This window comes from Phyllobates terribilis, unplaced genomic scaffold, assembly GCF_046119375.1.
Source record: "Phyllobates terribilis strain yellow unplaced genomic scaffold, ASM4611937v1 Scaffold_1__5_contigs__length_1240528914, whole genome shotgun sequence".
In the NCBI taxonomy this organism is placed as follows: domain Eukaryota; kingdom Metazoa; phylum Chordata; class Amphibia; order Anura; family Dendrobatidae; genus Phyllobates; species Phyllobates terribilis.
Window position 1 is genome coordinate 299,044,649 of NW_027362761.1, and position 25,222 is coordinate 299,069,870.

A 25,222-nucleotide genomic window follows, 5' to 3' on the forward strand; every position below is an offset into this window, starting at 1 on the left:
ATTGGCTACATCTTTCAGCGGGAAGGTTTCTTTGTCTGTGTCACTACTTAACCTTGAGCTCTGTATTTATTAAACCCAAAATCCTTCTTTGTACACCACTCAAGGTTTTGTTGTCTGATTTCCTGAGCACTCGTAAAATAAATCTTATTATGTGGAGTTCAAAAGGCATAGAAGAGAGTGGATTTTTCTCACACTTTCAATACTGAAGTTTCAGCAGAGACCCACCAGGAAGCACTATGTATATTGTTACCCCCTAATATGACCTTAATATAGGCTGGAAAGTAGAGAGTGAAAATGAGAAGTGACATATTTAAAGACATGATGAGTGTGCTAAAACTATTGTAGCTATTGGCAAAAATTGTTAAAGTGTAACTAACTGCCATCTCTTATCTCAGTAATGGGAAAGTCTGTCTTCACTGAATACAGATTTTACCTAATTTTTATATTGACTGATCAATTTGGTAGAGAAAGAAGCAGATTTCTCTGATAAGACATATTACAAAGTTGCTTATTTTCATGTGTAATATTGATTTATGAAATAAAAATTAAAACAACAGTAACTATTTAAGCATAAAAAAAAATGTCAGGCTGCTTTTCCACAATGAAGCAGGACTCTTATTCAGACCCAAAGGTTCACGACCAATATGTCCCAGCTATTGACAGCCTTATAAATCATGTCTACAGCAGGAATTGATAGAATAATAGGGATCATTTTTAAAAACTGCCCAAGAGTGCAACCAGCATTGTTGCCTGTAGAAAGCAAATAGAACTTAACTTTCTTAATTTTTTAATTCTTGCTCTCTTCTCTGAAATAGGAAATATTTGTATTTTAGACCATGCTAAGGCCAATGCCCTGGGGATATGCTGGAGAGAAAACGTAAAGGACAATAGGGTCTTATCCAAGTATGATCAGGTTATTTAACGTGCAAGAGATGCTCACCGGATAGAGTTGTGTAAGACACAATCACTGTAATGGCTTAATAATCAACTGCTGCAAACCCACAAAGGATAAACATGTAATAAAAATGGTATGGAGGGTTATCTGCGCTGATCATGATTTGAGTAAGAGATCGACAAGACAGAATATAATTCAATGTGGTTTAATGTCAACGCATTTCAAAGTCATCTGACTTCTTCAGGACAACTACATCAGACATCTAATGACTCAAGTAGCTCAAATGAACACATAGCTTGTATGATCATTTTTTTATGTTCCCATGGCACCAACCACTACTTTAGAGCTGCTCAAAATGTGCTCTCAATGCAACAGATGACATATACAGTGGGAAAAATAAGTATTTCATACACTGACAATTTTGTAAGTTTTCCCACCTAGAAAGAATGGAGAGGTCTGTAATTTTTATTATAGGTACACATCAACTGTGAGAGATAGAATCTTAAAAAAAATCCAGAAAATTACATTGTATGATTTTTACATTATTAATTTGCATTTTATTGCATGAATTAAGTATTTGATACAATAGAAAAACAGAACATAATATTTGGTACAGAAACCTTTGTTTACAATTACAGGGGTCAGACCTTTCCTGTAGTTCTTGACCAAGTTTGCACACACTGCAGCAGGGATTTTGGCCCACTTACCCATACAGATATGCTACAGATGTTTTAGGTTCGGGACTGTCGCTGGGCAACATTGAGTTTCTCTCTCCAAAGATTTTCTATTGTTTTCAGGTCTGGAGACTGGTTAGGCTACTGCAGGGCCTTGAAATGCTTCTTACAGAGCCACTCATTAGTTGCCCTGGCTGTGTGTTTCAGGTCATTGTCATGCTGGAAGACCTTGCCATGACCCATCTTCAATGCTCTTACTGAGGGAAGGAGGTTGTTGGCAAAATTCTCGCGAAACATGACCCCATCCATCCTTCCTTCAATACAGTGCAGTCATCTTGTCCCTTTTTCAGAAAAGCACCCCAAAGTATGATTTTCTTTCCCACCACGCTTCATGTTTGGGATGGTGTTCTTGTGGTTGTACTCATCCCTTTTCCTCAAAACAAGGCGAGCAGAGTTGATACCAAAAAGTTCTATTTTGGTCTCATCTGACCACAAGACCTTCTCCCATGCTCCTCTGGATCATCCAGATGGTCATCACGAAACTGCAAATGAGCCTGGACATGTGCTGATGTGAGCAGGGGGACCTTGCGTGCCCTGTAGAATTTTACTCTATGATGGTAAAGTGTATTACTAATGGTAATGTTTGAGACTGTGGTCCCAGCTTTCTTCAGGTCATTGACCAGGTCCTCCCATGTAGTTCTGGGCTGATTCCTGACCTTTCTCAGAATTTATTTATTATTTATTTATTTTACTCACTTATATAGTGCCATTAATTCAACAGCGCTTCACAGACAATATCAGCACTGTCCCCATTGGGGCTCACAATCTAAATTCCCTATCAGTATGTCTTTGGAGTGTGCAAGAAAACCGGACAACAGTTAGGAAACCCACGCAAACATGGGGAGAACATAGAAACTCCTTGCTGATGTTGTTCCTGGTGAGATTTGAACCCAGGACCCCAACTCTGTAAGCCAACAGTGCTAACCACTGAGCCACCATGCTGCCCAGAACCATATTTACCCCACTAGGCGAGATCTTGCATGGAGCGCCAGACCGAGGACGATTGAAAGACAACTTGTATTTCTTCCATTTTCTCATAATTGTGCCAACAGTTGTTGCCTTCTCACCAATCTGCTTGCCTATTACACTGTAGCCCATCTCAGCCTTGTGCAGGTCTACAATTTTGTCACTGTTGTCCTTAAACAGCTCTTTGGTCTTGGCCATGGTGAAGAGGTTGGAGCGTGATTGATTAAGTGTGTGAACAAGTGTCTTTTATACAGGTAACGAGTTCAAACAGGTGCAATTAATACAGGTAATGAGTGCAGAATAGGAAGGCTTCTTAAAGAAAAACTCACAGTTCTGTGAGAGACAGAATTCTTGAGGTTGGCAGGTCAAATAAGACAAATAATTATTTCATGCAATAAAATGCAATTAAATTATTTAAAAATCATACAATGTGATGTTCTGGCTTTTATTTTTAGATTCTGTCTCTCACAGTTGTATTGTACTAGCCATAAAAATTACAGACCTCTCCATTCTTTCTAGGTGGGAAAACTTGCAAAGCCGTCAGTGTATCAAACACTTATTTTCCTCACTGTATGTCATTATCATATGGAAGCTTTATAATGGCCATGTACAAGTTGGGGGTGTAGCGTTTTGGCTGCATATGATAAAAATATGTTCAAAGGTGCATGTACACTGATTGATAGCGGCTGTTAAAAGGATGCCGATGGGTTACATGTAAGTCAGTCATCCATCATTTAATCGCCTCTTTAGACAGGCCAAAAATGTACTTCCCATATGTACAGAAGGATCGTTAATACAATCGTTCTATGTACATCGACTGTTATTCTTTTTGGCAGCCCATGCCCTGTTTACAGGGAACAATGTGCTGATTACATTACAGTATACAGTACAGACCAAAAGTTTGGACACACCTTCTCATTTAAAGATTTTTCTGTATTTTCATGACAATGAAAATTGTACATTCACACTGAAGGCATCAAAACTATGAATTAACACATGTGGAATTATATACTTAACAAAAAAGTGTGAAACAACTGAAAATATGTCTTATATTCTAGGTTCTTCAAAGTAGCCACCTTTTGCGTTTCGCCTCTTGAGAAAGACCGGCGAAACGCACGTCGGGGCGCGTTCCTTCCCATCTGTGCCATCCTGCGGTTCTCTGGGAATTGTGGGCTCCTCTTTTCTGACCATTCTGGGTGAGTGGAATTATTTAGGACTTTGAGAACTCATTGGGACATTATTGAAACTCATCCCTCGTTTTTGACATGTATCATTGTGGTCACATCTTTGTAAAACATGAGACCTCACCTCTTGTCACTAGTCATTACTTGTGATTTGCACATATTTTCTATTTGATTTTTATTATGAGGCTTCTGTTGTGTCATGAGGGGCTGAGCTCTCTAATTGTCCCATTTTTATTCCCCCTTTCTATTTATTGTTTTATACCTGCCCTTGGTCATATAATTATGCATTCAACAACTGTGATTGTCTTGCCCTCCCAGGAATTCCCCATTCTCCGGCACCTTGCACTTTACTCCCCTACTTTTTGTGACTTTGTATATTTTAATATTTGGAATTGACCTACTAATAAAACTTTACTCATTATGCCAAATTTCTCATTTTGTTCTCCATTTTAAAAGTGTGAAACAACTGGAAATATGTCTTATATTCTAGGTTCTTCAAAGTAGCCACCTTTTGCTTTGATGACTGCTTTGCACACTCTTGGGATTCTCTTGATGAGCTTCAAGAGGTAGTCACCGGAAATGTTTTTCACTTCACAGGTGTGCCATGTCAGGTTTAATAAGTGGGATTTCTTGCCTTATAAATGGGGTTGGGACTATCAGTTGTGTTGTGCATAAGTCAGGTGGATACACAGCTGATAGTTCTACTGAATAGACTGTTAGAATTTGTATTATGGCAAGAAAAAAGCAGCTAAGTAAAGAAAAACGAGTGGCCATCATTACTTTAAGAAATGAAGGTCAGTCAGTGTGAAAAATTGGAAAACTTTCAAAGAGTCCCCAAGTGCAGTTGCAAAAACCATCAAGCGCTACAAAGAAACTGGCTCACATGAGGACCGTCCCAGGAAAGGAAGACCAAGAGTCACCTCTGCTTCTGAGGATAAGTTTATCCAAGTCACCAGTCTCAGAAATCTCAGGTTAACAGCAGCTCAGATTAGAGACCAGGTCAATGCCACACAGAGTTCTAGCAGCAGACACATCTCTACAACAACTGTTAAGAGGAGACTTTGTGCAGCAGGCCTTCATGGTAAAATAGCTGCTGGGAAACCACTGCTAAGGACAGGCAACAAGCAGAAAAAACTTGTTTGGGCTAAAGAACACAAGGAATGGACATTAGACCAGTAGAAATCTGTGCTTTGGTCTGATGAGTCCAAATTTGAGATCTTTGGTTCCAACCACCGTGTCTTTGTGTGACGCAGAAAAGGTGAATGGATGGACTCTACATGCCTGGTTCCCACCGTGAAGCATGGAAGAGGAGGTGTGATGGTGTGCGAGTGTTTTGCTGGTGACACTTTTGGGGATTTTTTCAAAATTGAAGGCATACTGAACCATCATGGCTACCACAGCATCTTGCAGCGGCATGCTATTCCATCCAGTTTGTGTTTAGTTGGACCATCATTTATTTTTCAACAGGACAATGACCTCAAACACACCTCCAGGCTGTGTAAGGGCTATTTGACCAAGAAGGAGAGTGATGGGGTGCTACGCCAGATGACCTGGCCTCCACAGTCACCAGACCTGAACCCAATCGAGATGGTTTTGGGGTGAGCTGGACTGCAGAGAGAAGGCAAAAGGACCAACAAGAGCTAAGCATCTCTGGGAACATCTTCAAGATTGTTGGAAGACCATTTCCAGTGACTACCTCTTGAAGCTCATCAAGAGAATGCCAAGAGTGTGCAAAGCAGTCATCAAAGCAAAAGGTGGCTACTTTGAAGAACCTAGAATATAAGACATATTTTCAGTTGTTTCACACTTTTTTTGTTAAGCATATAATTCCACATGTGTTAATTCATAGTTTTGATGCCTTGAGTGTGAATGTACAATTTTCATAGTCATGAAAATACAGAAAAATCTTTAAATGAGATGGTGTGTCCAAACTTTTGGTCTGTACTGTATATTATATTAAAAATAATTTCTCCCAAAGAATTAATGTTTTGCGCGTTCATTGGTTGATGATCACTCCAGATTTTTGCCTAGTATAATTCATGATATAAAATACATTATCTAAGTGGACTGGATATGCACGCAGTTAACTTTTTCATGCTTTCTTATAGCCTGTTTCCTAGATATGGATTTATGAGACTGTATAGTGACCACTAGTGACCTTCCAAAAAGGTGGTCTAATGTGGAGATTTCTTTATATTCTATTATAAGCTAAAATAATTTAGATGCTCTGAAGGACACATAAATCAAGTTACACATCAATCTATGTAGATGCTGTATGCAAGTTATTTGTACACAATTTAAGTCCAATTTATCATCATTTATGTAAAGATGACTGGGTTTCATTTCAATCTCTAAAATTGCATCTTCTTTGTTATTCCCTTTGTCAAACATATTACCTTGATACAGCATTGTTTGCTGCAAACAGAGAAAATTGTAACTTTCCAAGCTGCTTTAGATTTTGCCGATTTAAAAAAAAATGGCTATTATATAATGAAATGTATGCCTCGCGGTAAACAGGCTTTGAAAGAATGACTTTGACTTGAAAAAAAAATACCATTACTAGATTTAGAGGGCTTGTCATTTCCACTATTTGTTTTTACTCATTTGCTTTGGTTTACAGTGTAAGCTCAGTGCACTTTGAGCATTTAATCCGTTGCTTTCCCCTCCTGCCTCTAATTCTGATTTCCTGGGAATTCCACTATTTGGCAGAAGGTGTTTAAGCCATTTACAAGGCTAAGCAAGAGCTGGAAGCCTTCCAGGCATGTATGAATAAAACCTCTGCAAACAACAGGGACCAAGGGGCCAAGCTAGAAAATCATGTGTGTAGATTTTGTTCTTTCGAAAATGTCTCTTGCTTTTTATATAGCAGAAGCCCTTTTAGCAAAGCTATAATCTTTCATTCTCACTGTATGGCTTTCAGATTCTGTTCTGATACTGTGTCAGTGGGATCATATGTAATACAGAAAGTTTGACAAATAAATTATGTTTTGTGCTATTAATACTATGTTTTATTTTTTCCCCTTGCTTTGTAGCATCTCTTTGATTCAAGGGGACTACATGCAAGGTACCAAGGAAAGGGTGTACAATAACTTTTAAATAGTAATTAATATGAAGCTAATGAGTTTAGGATAAATAGACATCAATAGACTGTGCACAAAGGTATTGGCTTTTATGAACAAAAAGTATAGCACTTTAAAGATCTTAAACACACATAAGCACTTTTAACAATAGTTCTCTTTCTACCAGATTTAGACGCACCTTTCATCTTTTCTTCAATTGTCTCACACTGTGATGAACTTCAAAGAGCCCCAGGTTACATTGTTATCATTCAATCTTCCAATTTGTTGCTGGATCATTTATTGCTATGGTCAGATAATTTTTAAAGTAATATAAGGACAAAATCAGGAAATAAATTTCCATAAAGAAGAAATATAAAAAATACTACACCTAACAGATTTAGAAGGTTATATACTATAAAAGCTATCACATCACTATTACATTTATTTCCCTATTTATATTTTGAAAATGTAAAAATGTTGCTCTATTTTCATAACATGTGAACATTTTTTAAAAAATGAATTTTCACTTAGTAACATAGAAACATAGTAACGTAGCTTGAATAAAGACCTAGGTCCATCAAGTTCAACCTTTCTCCCCCAATTGTACTCCCTACACTAACACTACACTAACTTACTAACTTGGCCTTACAAATGTATTACCATTTTTATTATTACTGCACTATCACAATTACAAATGAACCAGTTTATAATTTTTAAATTAGTTTTATTTTATTTTTTTGATTTTATTGCTCTTATGGTATTACTACTGTAAAATCCCTGTACCTAAATTTGTTGATCCAGAAGAAGGCAAAAAACCCAGGACACATTCAGCCAATTTGTATCATGGGGAAAAATTCTCTCTTGACCCCGAGAAAAGGCATTCAGTGCAAGAACCCTGGATCAAATGTACTACTATAGGTGTAACATTTTGTCTAATTTAACTGTAACCCACAATGTTACCTGTATCGAGGAAATTATCCAGCCCTTTTTTGAAAGCTGTTATAGTGTCGGCCATCACTACCTCTTGTGGTAGAGCATTCCACAGTCCGACTGCTCTTACTGTAAAGAACCCTTTCCTGTTTAGGTGCCAGAATCACCTTTCTTCCACCCACAATGAGTGCCCCCTGGTCCTTAGTATAGTCTTTGGAAGGAATAAGTAATGTGCTAGACCTTTGTACTGACCACATATATATTTATACATGTAAATGAGATCCCCTCTGAGGCGCTGTTTATCTAAGCTAAACAAGCTCAACTTTTTCAACCTCTCATCATATGAGAGGCCTTCCATCCCTTGTAATAATCTAATTGCCCGCCTTTGAATTTACTCTAACTTCTGAATATCCTTTTTAAAACGTGGAGCCCAAAACTGGATCCCACATTCCAGATGTGGCCTCACCAGTGATTTATAAAGGGGTAACAATACATTGGGATCACGGGATTTTATTTCTTTTTTATACATCCTAAAATCTTGCTTGCTTTTGCGGCTGCTGCTTGACATTGAGTACTGCTGCTCAGCTTACTCGTAACCAGAATACCCAAGGCCTTCTCCTGCTCTGTACTCCCGAGTATATTCCCATTTAATGTATGTGTACCAATAGGATTACTCTGTCCTAGGTGCATTACTCTACATTTATCTACATTAAACTTCATCTGCCAAGTGTTTGCCCATTCAGTTATCTTATCCAGATCGTTCTGCAATATCGTAATGTCAAGATCAGATTTTAATATCCTAAATAGTTTGGTATCGTCAGCAAAAACTGACACTTTACTCAAAATCCCATGACCAAGGTCATTACTAAAGAGGTTAAAAATAATCGGTCCTAGCAGAGATCCCTGTGGCACCCCACTGCTGACTATATCCCATTGGAGAATGTACCATTTATGATGACTCTTTGTTTCCTATAATTTAGCCAATTCCTTACCCATCTACATATAGTTTTGCCAAGTCCTTGCTTCTGGAGCTTCAGTATAAGGCTGCTGTGTGGTACAGTATCAAATGCCTTTGCAAAGTCCAGATAAATCACATCATCCGCATTACCAACACCCAGATTTGCACTTACCTCCTCATAGAAACCCAACCCAACATGTCTCTTATGATGCCCTCAAAAACTTTGAAATGAATGCATTAGTACATCTGGAGTTAAAGCAGTAGTTACATTTTGGTAATGCAATTACTTTTATTTGAAGGGAATTTGTCACCATGAAAATGCCATCCAATCTGCAGACATCATGTTATAGAACAGGGGGAGCTGATTAGACTGATACATCATATTGTAATAAAATATTCAGTAACACTTGTGTTTTAATCATAAATTCTCTCCTCTTTCTGGGATTTTCATTCCCATGGATGGTCCTATCAGTAATTGATTGGGCGGCATGTTAATGGTAACACATTCCCATTTAATTTGCTATTTTTGATTGAATAGTAGAAAATAGAAAAAACAGATTCGTCTTGGAATTGCACGTTTTTGAAATGTTCTATAGAATGCAAATTTCTGTTAAGTTGAATAAAAGTCTTGTATAAATATGACACACGTCTTGGCATTACGTTAGCAACTTAATCAACTATTATAATTTTGCCTGTTTTTTTTTGTTTTTCTATATCTATCTGATTTAACACTATGAAATAAATTCAGATATTTTTCAGTAATAATATATATTCAATCATTTAAAAGGGGTTGACCTGTCCAAATCAATAAGTCTGCACTCACTCTGAGTAACTGCAGACTTATGCACTGTGCGCTGTGGGGATTCACTGGTTTCTGACCAGGTACCAGAAGGTATGTATGCTTTATACATAGTCCCCGCCAGTGGGCGTGGCCTCACTCTATACACTTGTATTGAGCGAGTCTGTGCCCCATCTAGTGATGTGGCCGGCCAGTGGGTGTGGCTGACTAGAGGGCGTGGCCTTGCTCTATACAAGTGTATGGAAGCGAAGTGGTGCCCACTGACCGGAAGTATGTATAAGGCATTCATAGCTTCTGGTCCCGGGTCTGAAACTGGAGAATCCCAGCAGCACATAGTGCGTGCACTGGGGGAATTTATAAGTCTGCAGTCACTCAGTGTGACTGCAGATTTATCAATTTGGACCAGAAAACCCCTTTAATGATATTTGTAATGATCCATGAGAATCAAGTTAGAGATAGCTTGTAATATACTGTATTTCACTTAAAAAGGATTGTCTATAACTCTTGTCTAAATGTTTTATTAAAGGGAATCTGTCATAAATTTTACCTATTATTTAAATCACATTTTTATGTTTATTTATTTATTTTTTTAAGAATTTTTCATACCATGATCTATACACTGTGTTCCAAATTATTATGCAAATAATATTTTCTCAGATTTTCCCAAATTACCTATATGAATTGCAGTCATTGTAATTTTCCAGTCAAATAACTATTAGAGTACAATTGAAAGGTTTTTGTACAAACTGCCTATGATAACAGTATATTTTAAAAAAAATAAAAAACTCAAACTGCACTCAAAATGCATGTTCCAAATTATTATGCACAGCAGAGATTTCAACCTTTTCATTTTAATAAAGAACAAAAAAATGGTCATTTTTGAAATTATAAGCATTAGCAGGTTATTACAAACTGAAATCAGTTTTCAACTCAAAACTTTATTCTAGGTGATCTTACATTTGCACATAGGACCCCTTGTTCGAAATGAGCTTCTGAACTCTCTCGTCCATTGAATTTGTCAGGTTTTGGATGGTTTCTGCTGTAATTGTTTTGCATGAGCACAGAATACCCTCCCAGAGCTGTTGCTTAGATGTGAACTGCATCCTGCCATCATAGACACTCCTTTTGATGATGCTCCAGAGGTTCTCAATGGGGTTGAGGTCAGGGGAGCATGGGTGCCACACCATAAGTTTGTCCCCTTTTATTCCCATAGCAGCCAGAGATGCAGATGTGTTATGTGCAGCATGAGACGGGGCATTATCATGCATGAAAATGATCTTGCTGCGGAATACACGGTTCTTCTTCTTGAACCATGGAAGGAAGTGCTGTTTGAGAAACTCAACATACATTATGGAGTTCATCTTTACACCTTCAGGGATCCTAAAAGGGCTGACAATCTCTCTCCTCATGATTCCTGCCCAAAACATTAGTCCACCTCCTCCTTGTTAGCGCCGTAGCCGTGTTTGCATGGGGTGTCCATCAACCAGCCATCCTCCACTCCATCCATCTGGACCATCGAGATCATTTCATGCATGATAATGCCCCGTCTCATGCTGCACATAACACATCTGCATCTTTGGCTGCTATGGGCATAAAAGGGGACAAACTTATGGTGTGGCACCCATGCTCCCCTGACCTCTACCCCATTCAGAACCTCTGGAGCAAACATTATTTGCATATTAATTTAGAACACAGTGTATTAAAAGCATCAGTAATGTGAGAGATGGCTTTTGTGTTATCTGCTTCATACAAAGAAGTTAGCTGTTAGCTTTCATTGCTATTCTGTCTGTCGTGACAATGAGACTGCTATAAAGAGCAGGAAGACTAAGTCTAATATTTGATAAAGTGGCCAAATCTGATATATAGGTAAACAAGACTTGTATTATGTAATACACATATAACAGAAGTTGATAAGTCTTATATACTGATTCTTGTTAACAGAAGTTACTCAATGGCAATTAAGCCTTTAACTAATTCATGTTTTTTTATGTAAATAGCTTTACTTAAATAAAAATAAGAATCCCCTTTAATCTATATAAGATCAACTTAATCCCCCATGTAAAAATGATGCCATTACTCTTTCCACTTTAAACTATCAGGTAATTGTTGTCTATTTTTTTATTTGTAGTGTTTGTTTTCTTTACTGGGTTTTTAACATTCTGCAACGGTTTACTTATCTTAATAGGTCTTCTCTATTGGGAAAGTTAAGTAACTAAACAGAAATAACAGTCAGATAAGAAATGTTTTCTTGCTGTTCAGATCAATACTTTTGTCCATAAAGTACAGTAATCTAGCAGTCAATTTTGATGTAGTAGAAATGGTTCAACTTAGCTTATCATGCAAATGCCCATTTGGTGTTGAAAAAAAAATATTTTGTAATCAATGTGTTTATCTTTAAATTTGTTCTTTAAGTGTTTATGTTGTCTTATAGATTTTTATTCTAGATTACATTAGCATGGATGTATTGTACTTATAGTAGCAAAAAGTCTGTTCTGTTCATGCATTTTAGGTAATTGAAACTGTGAGGAATCAAGATTCCATGAACAAATTGTGGGGTAAGATAGATTGGTAATAAGGGTACATGCAAATTTGGTAATAGACAACAGAGGCTTATCCTTAAAGAGAATCTGTCAGCAAGTTTTTGCCATCCAATCTGAAAGCAGCATGATATAGAGACAGAGACACGGATTCCAAGGATGTGCTACATACTGGGCTACTTGGTGTAGTTTTGATGTAAACATTGTTTTATCAGCAGGAGATTATTACTAGAGGACTAGTAAACCTGCTGCCAAGTAGTCCAACCACCCCCCCACCACTGATTGACACTGATTTCTGCTTATGCACACATATGTACACAGAAATCTGCCAATGAGTGGTGTGGACAGGGTTACACAGAGTTCAGCATTCCGATAACTGGTATATCGGCAGCAGATAAAACAAAGATTTTATCAAAACTGCAGCAACCAGTAAAGTAAGTAACACATCACTGGAATTGGTGACCCTGCCTCTGCATCATGCTGCTCTCAGTTGGGGTATCAAAAACCTGGTTGCAAGGTCCCTTTAAATCATCAGAGAGCAGAAAGTGAAAATTAATTACTGGCTTGACCAGGAACTGGTACTTAAAAAAATTGCCATCTAATGACTGCTAATGACTTAGTTCTGGATTTGCCTTCTACTTACTTTTTGCCAGATGAGCGAATATTGACATTGAATTTTACTCGAAATGCGTATTTTTTGTAATTTGCTTCAGCGTGGATTCAGCAAATGATGGCCACTGGTCGACATTTTTCGGAGCCATGAATGGCGAACAGGCAAATTGGAATTTTTCCTTGATTCACTCCTCTCTAGAATTCATGTTTTGCAGCATGATTTTTAGCAGCACTTGAAATATTTTATGGTAACTCAACAGTTTACAGTTCTAATATTTTGAAATCATTGATAGACATTTTAGCATGCATATTTCATAACATTATTCTATTGTAAATGTGGATGTGTGTTAAATGAGAAAATCTCCTGAAATTCGAATTAAGCATCACTCAGATACCAGTAATTTTCTCAGACATGAAAATTGGTTTGAATTTAATCAGAAATTTGGATCAGAGTTTCATCAGATTTTCATCAGTGTCATCCGTTTCATCAAAGTTTGGTCAAGAGTTTAATCAGTTTTTTCACTAATGACAAAAAAGGAAAAGTTTTTCCACCTTTTCCTATGAGTCCATGAAAAGTGGACAGCAAATGGATAGCATCCGAGTGGTGTAGGATTTTTTCACGGACCCATAGGCTTTCATTGCTGAGTTTGCTCCCACACTCTATACTCGAGTTTGATCTGACACAAAAAAACTCACACCTAGGATTTGTAAGAGGAGTAGAGTGACTAATATAATAGGAAGGCATTGTGAGATATTTATGGGCAGATGCTGCCATTTAATGATCAGAGATAGTTAATGTAAGAACATTTAAGAGTACTGGAACCAAAGAACAACAGCAGTTTTAACACTAGGAAAACAGAAGCTAAATAGTGTTGAGCCACCCCCGTAGTGTTCGAGTTCGGTTCGGTTCGTCGAACACCCGTGTGTTCGCCGAACTGTTCGTCGAACTGTTCGTCGAACACCTTCGAACACCGTTAAAACCAATGGCAGGCAAACAAAAACACATAGAAACACATAGAAAACACCTTCAAAGGTGTCCAAAAGCTGACAAACTGCTCAGAAGACACAACTAACACATGGAAAAGTGACAAGTACATATAGTCATGCGAAAAGAAAAGAGGTGGAGGAGTAAAAGGAGGGGGAGACACAGATATAGGCATGTCATGCCCTTCTAAAATCCAAAAAGTGAGAAGCCGAGACGGCCAGTCCGCTCCTGCCCGTGCCACCTCCGTGTCGCCGGGTTTGTGCCAGAGCCGCGGTGAACCCTGACGGCCAGCCCCCCTCTCCCAATACTGGTGCCTGTCCGCTGGTGGGTCGAGAGAGCCCCCCTGTGGTGGAGGCAGCTCTAAGCTTTTTAATTTAAATTGTCCCTCTAATTTGAATGAATACACTTTAAATCCATTTACAAGGATCTATTGGAGGGCAAGTCTCATGCCAGCAGCCGCGTAATTCCAGCTCCAGTAGCGTCCACTAAAGCTGCTGCAGTTAAAAAGCTTTTATAAGGATCGAGCTCGGCTGTCCACCGCAAGGCATCCTAGTGCCAGTCCCAGCCCCTATGCCTTGGGGTGCCTCCTGATGCTCTTCACTAAGTATCCCATGGTCCCGAAGCATTTCCTTTGAAAAAATTAAGTGTCCAAACTACAGGTGGTGTAGCTTGCTTAACAGCCGGGATAATCCGCTGACTAGCAGACACTGCTACTAGGCACAAAGTATTTCCTGGGCTAGATGCAGTTAAAAATTTGTAAGTAGATACTCTCGTTGGATGCTGAGAAAGCATTCCATAGAGTCTCCTGGCACGCCATATATGATTCTCTTAAAAAGCTTGGGGTAGGGGTCTAGGGGACCCTTTTATAGCCAAAATCACGGCCCTGTATCACAATACGTCACCTAGGCTGAAGATAAATGGAACTGTAGCACCGAGGGCTCGGTTGCTACAGACGTATTGCACCTCACCCAGAGGTGTGATATCTCACTCTCAGATAAGGATGGAGTGTGGATCAGGACCCGACACCTGCATGCATTACACCACATTGCCGTGGGGCAGGGCGACCAATATGCCCCTGAGATGGGCACGACAGTCCCTGTCCCTGGCTGGAGTGGGGGGAGGGAACACTGAGGAAGGGGAACCCTGCAGTGCAGGAGCAGGGAGGAAGCAGTTCCAGGGTGCATTGAGAAGGGAGTATAAAAGGTGGGCACCATCTTAGTTCAGTGCAGAGAAGTCTGAGCAGAAGTGGCAGGGAGCAGGGGCTCTGCATGAGCTCTGCTCCGGAGGCGGGCCTAGTAACAGAGGCCCAGGCCTGCAAGAGGGAGAAGGAAGGAAGAGGAGCGGAGAAGGCTCCAGGAACGAGGAATGAAGGGATCCCAGGGGTGCGGACGGGCGAGTCGCCACCGCACGCCCGAATCCACCTGCGTGGAGGGGTCAGGCCAAAGGGGGAGACCGGTCCCCGAACTAGTGGAGGCAGGAAACGACCCTCAGCTAGAAACCGGAGGCTCTGACATTTTATGTGGCGCAGCCCCTTGCTCCACCCGCTAGGAAGGCACCACATAGGGTCAGGGAAACTGGCGCCAAGTTTACCAAGAGGAGGCCCGAGGCAGCCGGACAGAAGTGTTGGTAAGAAAGGCCAGACAAAGGACACACAAAGGGGGTCCTGTGAAGCGCTCCAAAGTTATCTGGGAGTTGTCTGAGCCCCTCACCTGGTGAGCACAGTACGACGTGGGCAGCCGTTACCTGCAGACGTGGTCTGGATAATAAGAACTGTGAGTAAAGGCCCTGAACTGCATCACTGACTCCGTGTCGTTACTGCTGCTGCCCTGCACCATCACCCCCATCCTCCGCATACACTGCCCTGAGGCTATACTCCTCCCGTGGGGAGTTATGCTACGCTCTGCTGCACCCACAACACCAGCCTTAGCGGTCTGCCCTGTAGCGGCGGTTCACTCTGACCGCAATCCACGGGTGGCGTAGTCAGACATTTAAACATCAAAACCACATAAATAGTTCCGCCACTGGTTTGACCGCCCTGAGCCACGGAACCGGATCGCCGCCACGAAGACTACAACCACCAGCATCCACCAAAAAGGGTCCGGCTCCGGGTGTCCCAAGGCCCAGGGGGTGCATCAGAACATTTTCATCACCTTTCACAATCACCAATGGGACAAGGCAGGGATGTCCTCTGTCCCCTCTCTTATACATCCTAGTGACGGAGCACCTGCTCTCATCAATTCGCCATAACCCCAATATTAGGTGGATTGAGGTGGGAGGCACCGAGTACAAGTGCTCTCTATTTGCTGATGATGTCCTAGTATATATCACTCAATCACATATATCCATCCCTGCTGTTATGGCTGAAATAGATCACTTTGTTACATGGTAAAATTTTAAAATCAATGCAGCGAAGTCTGAGGCCCTCGATGTCTCCCTCCCTAAATCCATATAGGATTCCATCCAGTCCAACTTTCCCTTTGCCTGGCCCTCACAGGGTATCAAATACTTAGGAATTCCTATTCATAGAGACCTCTCCCATCTATGTTATCTTAATTTTGGGCCCTTTATTGAACAATTCCATACAGACCACGGTTGGCAAGTTAGAACTGTAAGATTCACTACGTGAACCACTGGTGTTTTGTGGAAAAGCACATGTACACCGCGTTCCAAATTATTATGCAAAAAGTGTTTAGGAGTGATAAGGGAAGAATTTGTTTGTTTGTCAGTTAAACTCATTGATGGTGATGTGTGTCAGGGCTCTTTATATCACTGTAAGCAATTGCAGACACCTGTGCTAATTAGTTTGGCAGGTGTGTCCAATGAAAGGCAAAACTACTTAAGAAGGCTCTCTCACATTATTGAGCAGCCTACATTTTCTGCCAAAATGGGAAAGAAAAAGGATGTGTCGGCTGCTGAGAAGCAACAAATTGTGGAGTGTTTAGGTCAAGGCATGACTACAATCAACATTGTGCGATGATCAGGATGAAGTGTCTTGGCAATCAAGAAGTATGTAGCTGATTCACAGTACACACGTGTGCGTGCTGATAAGGGCAAATTGAGGACTCTTTCCTACAGGCAATTACGTCAGGTTGAAACAGCAGCGGCAAAAAAGCCTTGTCATAGCAGCAGACAAGTTTTTGAAGCTGCTTGTGCCTCCAACGTCCCCCGAACAACAAGATGCAGGGTCCTTCAGAGGTTTGCAGCTGTGCATATGCCATCCTGTCGACCTCCTCTATCCACTTCACACAAGCAGAAACGGCTCCAGTGGGCCAAACATTACATGAAGACTGATTTCAAAACTGTTTTGTTCACAGATGAGTGCCGTGCAGCGCTCGATGGTCCAGATGAATGGAGTGGAGGATGGCTGGTTGATGGACACCCCACGCAAACACGGCTACAGCGCCAACAAGGAGGAGGTGGAGTAATGTTTTGGGCTGGAATCATGGGGAGAGAGATTGTCGGCCCCTTTAGGCTCCCTGAAGGCGCTAAAGATGAACTCCATAATGTATGTGGATTTTCTCAAACAGCACTTCCTGCCATGGTTCAAGAAGAAGAACCGTGTATTTCACAGCAAGATCATTTTTCTGCATGATAATGCACCATCTCATGCTGCACATAAAAATTCTGCATCTCTGGCTGATATGGGCATAAAAGGGGACAAACTTATGGTGTGACCCCCATGCTCCCCTGACCTCTACCCCATTCAGAACCTTTGGAGCATCATTAAAAGGAGTGTCTATGATGGCGGGAGGCAGTTCACATCTAAGCAACAGCTCTGGGAGGGTATTCTGTCCTCATGCAAAACAATTGAAGCAGAAACCATCCAAAACCTGACAAATTCAATGGACGAGAGAGTTCAGAAGCTCCTTTCGAACAAGGGGTCCTATGTGAAAATGTAACATCACCTAGAATAAAGTTTTGAGTTGAAAACTGTTTGATTTCAGTTTCTAACAACCTGCTAATGCTTATAATTTCAAAAATGACCATTTTTTTGGTCTTTATTAAAATGAAAAGGTTGATCGAAAAGTTTGGGGGATCTAAGAGTGTGGCAACCCAGTAGTCATGATTACTTCGAATTCTGACAATATGAGGGTCATGCTGCAGGTAGTGCAGCAAGAAGGCACTTATGTGTCTTGCGCATCTCGGAGCCCCAAAATTATTTTCCGGGCTAGATGCAGCTAAAAATTATTTTTAATTTTAAATCTGGTGAAGCTTATTATAGATGGCCTAATAGGATCAGTGCTGCACACTGCTACAAAGCCCAAATTATTTTCCAGTCAAGATACAGATAAACATGATTAGTAATTTGAAAGCTTAAAACGGTTGGTAGGGTGATTTTAACCAATCATCAAGCTTTTGCTCTCCCCAGGATGACACAGGGGTAGAAAAGTCGTTTCGGATCCATGATTTGTTCATCTTTATGAACGTGAGTCTGTCTACATTATCAGTGGAGAGCCGCGTGCGCTTATCTGTCAGCACACCACCAGCAGCGCTGAACACACGTTCAGACAGAACGCTGGCTGCGGGGCATGACAAGATCTCCAAGGCGTAAGTGGCTAGCTCCGGCCATTTATCCAGATTGGAAGCCCAAAAAGAGCAAGGGTCCAGTGACACAGTCGTGGCTTCAATGTTTACTTGGAGATACTCCTGTACCATCGTCTCTAGGCGTTGACTATGTGTCAGACTTCTTGTCTCCTGTGGCCTTGCAAAGGATGGGCTAAAAAAGTGGTGAAAAGATTCCGCAAAATTGATGTTACCAGCAGATACTGTGGTTCTGTTACGGTTTGAGTGCTGAACACTTGACGGTCCCACGGTTGGCAAGTTGGAACTGTGAGATTCACTACTAGAGATGAGCGGTGTTCGACTAGAACTGTTCGCCAATCTCAAATTCGAGCTGTTTTGGGCGGTGTTCGAGTTGTTCGACGAACTCGAACGATTTGCAAAAAATTCGGCTGTTCGAGGTTATGTTCGATAACTGTTCGTGCACCAAAAGCGTGTCCTGCATGTCTGGCGCTATTTAGAGCACCAATCATGCAGGGATTGTCTGCCACTCACTGTAATGCCACAGCCATGGTGGTTGTGGCATTACAGTGATTGCCCAAATCGATGGGAACAGTGCCAACAGTGAAACATGAAAAGCCGGCAATTCAGCAGCGGCATACACCTGTACCCGACAATTTAGAACCGAAAGAATAGAGCTTCACACATAGATTAGATAGATATAAACATGTCAGCCACATATATACGAAGTACAGTGAAAGTGCTGCTTACTGTACTTGTCATTTAGCGTAAAGGATTTATCAAAAAAAATAATAGTGTTTTCATGCACTGTCTCTTTAAAAAAGCCGGCCGGCAATTCAGCAGCGGTACCCGACAATTTATAACAGAAAGAATAGAGAATCACACATAGATTAGATAGATAGAAACATGTCAGTCACATATATATGAAGTACAGTGACAGTGCTGCTTACTGTACTTGTCATTTAGCGTAAAGGATTTATCAAAAAAAATAATAGTGTTTTCATGCACCGTCTCTTTAAAAAAGCCGGCCGGCAATTCAGCAGCGGTACCCAACAATTTATAACAGACAGAATAGAGCTTCACACATAGATTAGATAGATAGAAACATGTCAGTCACATATATATGAAGTACAGTGATAGTGTTGGTTACTGTACTTGTCATTTAGTATTAAAACAAAGGATTTATTATTAAAAAAATTGGCGTGGGGCTCCCCTTAATTTTAGGCTCTAGCGGAGGTTAAGCAGACGGCTGGGGCAGATGTTTGAAGCCTGGGAAGGGGGTAATACCCACGGAGCTTCCCAGGCTACTAATATCAGCCCCCAGCTGAATACATAGCCTTTACTAGCTATTAAAATGGGGGACCCCCCAAAAAAAATGACGTGGGGTCCCCCCTAATTTAATAGCTAGCAAAGGCTAGGCAGACAGCTGGGGGCTGATATTAATAGCCCAGGAAGGGAGCCATGAATATTGGCCCCCTCCCAGGCTAGAAACACCAGCCGTCAGCCGCCCCAGAAATGGCGCATCCATAGGATGCGCCAATTCTGGCACTTAGCCTCGCTCTTCCACGCTGCCCTGGTGCGGTGGCAGGGGGTAATAGGGTTGGGGTTGATGTCAGCTTATAATGCCAGCTGACATCAAGCCCAGGTTAGTAATGGAGAGGCGTCTATAAGACACCCCCATTACTAACCCCATAGTCAAAGTTAAAAAAAACACAAACACCCAGAATAAAGTCCTTTAATTGAAATAAAGACACAATCCTTTATTGTTCTAAATTAAACCATACTTACCGTCACGCCCATTCCAGCTGAAGCCAACGATCTCCTGCAATAAAAGAAAAATAATAAAGCAACCTCATCCTTACCTTTCCATGGTTCCCACGACAGCTTCAGCTCTGCTACATCGAGATGACAGGCTGGACCGCAGCAGAACGCTGCCATCCAGCCTCTCATCCCGCAGACACTGAGAAGCGCAGGCTTGCTTGCGCTGCTCAGCGTCTCTCTGTGACGACATCCAGATGAGCCGAGTTCATGTCCAATGAACTCGGCTCACCTCATGCACGTCACTGACAGCGTGGGAAAATTCTCACGCTGAAGCGGTGAGTGCAGGAGAATTCTCCCACGCTGTCAGTGACTTGCATAAGGTGAGCTCATGTCCAATGAACTCAGCTCACCTCCTGCACGTCACTGACAGCGTGGGAGAATTCTCCTGCACTCAGCGCTTCAGCGTGAGAATTCTCCCACGCTGAAGCGCTGAGTGCAGGAGAATTTTCCCACGCTGTCAGTGACGTGCATAAGGTGAGCTCATGTCCAATGAACTCAGCTCACCTCCTGCACGTCACTGACAGCGTGGGAGAATTCTCCTGCACTCAGCGCTTCAGTGTGAGAATTCTCCCACGCTGAAGCGCTGAGTGCAGGAGAATTTTCCCACGCTGTCAGTGACGTGCATGAGGTGAGCCGAGTTCATTGGACATTAACTCGGCTCATCTGGATGCCCTCACAGAGAGACACTGTGGAGCGCAAGCAAGCCTGCGCTTCTCAGTGTCTGCGGGATGACAGGCTGGATGGCAGCGTTCTGCTGCGGTCCAGCCTGTCATCTCGATGTAGCAGAGCTGAAGCTGTCATGGGAACCATGGAAAGGTAAGGATGATGTTGCTTTATTATGATCGTTGGCTTCAGCTGGAATGGGCGTGATGGTAGGTATGGTTTAATTTAGAACAATAAAAGATTGTGTCTTTATTTCAATTAAAGGACTTTATTCTGGGTGTTTGTGTTTTTTTTAACTTTGACTATGGGGATAGTAATGGGGGTGTCTTATAGACGCCTCTCCATTACTAACCTGGGCTTGATGTCAGCTGGCATTATAAGCTGACATCAACCCCAACCCTATTACCCCCTGCCACCGCACCAGGGCAGCGTGGAAGAGCGAGGCTAAGTGCCAGAATTGGCGCATCCTATGAATGCGCCATTTCTGGGGCGGCTGACGGCTGGTGTTTCTAGCCTGGGAGGGGGCCAATATTCATGGCTCCCTTCCTGGGCTATTAATATCAGCCCCCAGCTGTCTGCCTAGCCTTTGCTAGCTATTAAATTAGGGGGGACCCCACGTCATTTTTTTGGGGGGGTCCCCCATTTTAATAGCTAGTAAAGGCTATGTATTCAGCTGGGGGCTGATATTAGTAGCCTGGGAAGCTCCGTGGGTATTACCCCCTTCCCAGGCTTCAAACATCTGCCCCAGCCGTCTGCTTAACCTCCGCTAGAGCCTAAAATTAAGGGGAACCCCACGCCAATTTTTTTAATAATAAATCCTTTATTTTAATACTAAATGACAAGTACAGTAACCAACACTATCACTGTACTTCATATATATGTGACTGACATGTTTCTATCTATCTAATCTATGTGTGATGCTCTATCTTTCTGTTCTAAATTGTCGGGTACCGCTGCTGAATTGCCGGCCGGCTTTTTTAAAGAGACAGTGCATGAAAACACTATTATTTTTTTAAATAAATCCTTTACACTAAATGACAAGTACAGTAAGCAACACTATCACTGTACTTATTATATATGTGACTGACATGTTTCTATCTATCTAATCTATGTGTGAAGCTCTATTCTTTCTGTTCTAAATTGTCGGGTACAGATGCTGAATTGCCGGCCGGCTTTTTTAAAGAGACGGTGCATGAAAACACTAATATTTTTTTTAATAAATCCTTTACACTAAATGACAAATGCAGTAACCAACACTGTCACTGTGCTTCTTATATGTGTGACTGACATGTTTCTATCTATCTAATCTATGTGTGATGCTCTATTCCTTCTTGTCTAAATTGTCGGGTACCGGTGTATGCCGCTGCTGAATTTGCCGGCCGGCTTTTTTAAACAGAGTGTCTTCTGAGCAGTTTGTCAGCTTTTGGACACCTTTGCAGGTGTTTTCTATGTGTTTCTATGTGTTTTTGTTTGCCTGCCATTGGTTTTAACGGTGTTCGACGGTGTTCTAAGGTGTTCGACGAACAGTTCGACGAACAGTTCCTCGAACATCCCGGTGTTCGACGAACCGAACCGAACCCGAACACTACGGGGGTGGCTCAACACTATTCACTACGTGCACCACTGGTATTTTGTGGAAAAGCACATGTAAGATTCTGCAACAGTCTCTGCTGATACTCCTGCATGCGTGCATCCCTTTCTATGGCAGGAATAATTTCTGCAAATTTACTTTTGTACCGGGGATCTAACAGTGTGGCAACCCAGTAGTCAGTATTATTTCTAATTCTCACAATTCGAGGGTCATGTTGCAGGTAGTGCAGCAAGAAGGCACTCATGTGTGTTGCGCATCCAGGAGCACCAAGTCCCTGTTGTGTTGGTGGCGAGGTAGCAATCATGCTTCCTTCCTCTGTCCTCTCCCCCCAACCTCGCACAACAGAAATGTGATCAAGGTCTCCCTCATCTGATGAGTCTTCCATCAGTTCGTCCTCCACTTCTTCCTGGGCTCCTGCACCTTCCTCACTAGTTTGGCTGCTACCATGCGCCCTGGTAAAATCATCTCCCCCACCCTCACATGCCTGCCGCCTTGGTGCTGCCGACCGTCTGGACCTTGCAGATGTTAGCCCTTCCGCATACAACTCCTCCTCCTCTACTTCCTCCACCTCTTCTTGTGCCACCACCTGACTCCGAATTCTGTTTAACATGTGCTCCAGCATGTAAATCACCGGAATAGTCATGCTGATAATGGCATCGTCAGCACTAAACATCTTCGTCGCCATTTCAAAACTGTGCAGAAGGGTGCATAGGTCCCTGATCTGAGACCACTCCTCCAGCGTGATTTGCCCCACCTCTGAATCTCGTTGGCCCAGGCTATACGTCAGAACGTATTGCACCAGGGCTTGTCGGTGCTGCCACAGTCGCTGCAACATGTGCAGAGTTGAATTCCACCGGGTAGGCACATCGCATTTTAGCCGGTGAAGTGGCAGGCCCAACGACTTCTGTAGAGATGTAAGTCGCTGAGCTGCGGGATGCGAACGGCGGAAGTGAGCACACAGCGACCGTGCCCTCTGCAGAAGGCCATCTAGTCTGGGATAGTGGGCTAAAAATTGCTGGACAACCAGGTTCAACACGTGAGCCATACAAGGCACGTGTGTGACATTGCCCCGGCGAAGGGCCGCACCCAGGTTTGCAGCATTGTCGCACACGGCCTTCCCTGGTTTCAGGTCCAGTGGAGACAACCATTCATGAAATTGGTTCTCCAGAGCTGACCACAACTCCTCAGCTGTGTGACTCACATTTCCCAGACATTTCAATGTAAAAACCGCCTGATGACGTTGAGCCCTACTGCCAGCATAGTAAGGAGGTGTGCAGGATCCCTTCTGCGCAGTTAGAAAGCTTGTGGCATGACCAGACAGGCTTTGGGTGCAGGTGGAAGACCGAGAGGAGGTTGAGGAGGCAGAAGCAGTGGAGGAAAAATGACATAAAGAGGATTGACGCACAACTCGTGGGGACGGCAAGACTTGGACAGCAGCCCCTTGTCCTGCTGTCACCATAGTTACCCAGTGCCCAGTCAGCGACATGTAACGCCCCTGTCCATGCCTACTCGTCCAAGTGTCTGTGGTGAAATGCACCCTGTCACACACAGAGTTTCTCAAAGAAGCGGTGATGTTGTGTGCGACATGCTGGTGGAGCGCAGGCACACCTTTCTTTGAGAAGTAGTGCCGACTGGGCATCTGGTACTGGGGCACTGCGACGGACATAAGGTCTCGAAAATCCTCTGTGTCCACCAGGCGGAAAGGCAGCATTTCTGTAGCCAAGAGCTTGCAGATGGTGAAATTCAACCTCTTAGCTTTCTCATGGCTAGGAGGAAATGGTCTTTTACTTGTCCACATCTGAGGGACCGAGGGCTGGCTATTGTGCTTAGACGGGGTTGATAAGGGTGTCCCCGGCAAACTGACGGTCTGTGAGGAAGATGCAGGCGGACATGTTAGGTTGCCTTGATCCAAAGGTGGTGCTATCGATGTCGGACAGCGCTCAAGACCAGCTGGTGTTACCACCTCCAAAGAAAATGATGACCTGCCAATCACGCTGGCTGTTGCGGGTAAAGAGGTGGCAGGTCTGCGCCCCAAAACAGGTGTGACTGCTGTCCCCCCAGTCACAGAGGATGAAGAGGCCGCGGATGCACAAGATATGGCAGACGGTGGTTGGCCCGGCCGGCTAGACCGCATTGTAGCACACTGAGCTTCCCACTGCAACTTATGCTTCATGTCCATGTGCCGGTTCATGCATGAAGTACTCAAACTATGTATTTTTTGGCCTCTACTTAGCTTTTGCTGACAAATGTTACAGATAGCACGAGTTGGGTCATCTTTATCGATCTGAAAAAATGCCCAGGCTAAGCAAGGCTTAGCACCCATGCGACCTGAAGAGCCACCACGACTTGTGGTGAGAGGCAGAGTTGTGTTTGAGGATGCAGTTGTTGACGTGCTTCCAGTACTACGTCTCTGTCCAGGAAGGCGCAACCTGACCTCGTCGTCACTAGCATCTTCCTCCACCTCCTCTGCTGACCTCATCTCTTGGCTGATTGTGGGTTGACAGTAAGTGGGATCTCCGACCTCATCATCATCACCCTGTGCGTTATCACACCCGTCGTCCTCAGAGCCAACCTGTTCCTGCCCTGACAAAAAACTAAAGTTGTCGCTCCAATCAGGTTTTTGAGTCTTATAATCGTCTTCCTCATTGTCTCCACCAACAGGAGTTACAGTTTGGGAATGAGGGTCTACATTATGGTCAGAACCTTCTGCGTCTGGTCCTGGATCCGACTCATAAAGATTCTGGGCATCAGTGCAGATCATTTCCTCGTCTGGATTCACAGAAGCGCTGGAGTCGACCTCTGATTCCCAGGCTATAGTATGAGTAAACAGCTCTGCAGACTCAACCATCTGTTCTACCTCATACTCAGACGGGCAGCTGGAGATTTGGGAGCTGTGAGGAAGCAAGTGCGATTTGGGTGACACCTTTGAGGACTGGAGTATTTGTGATGTTGAAGTTGATGTGGAGG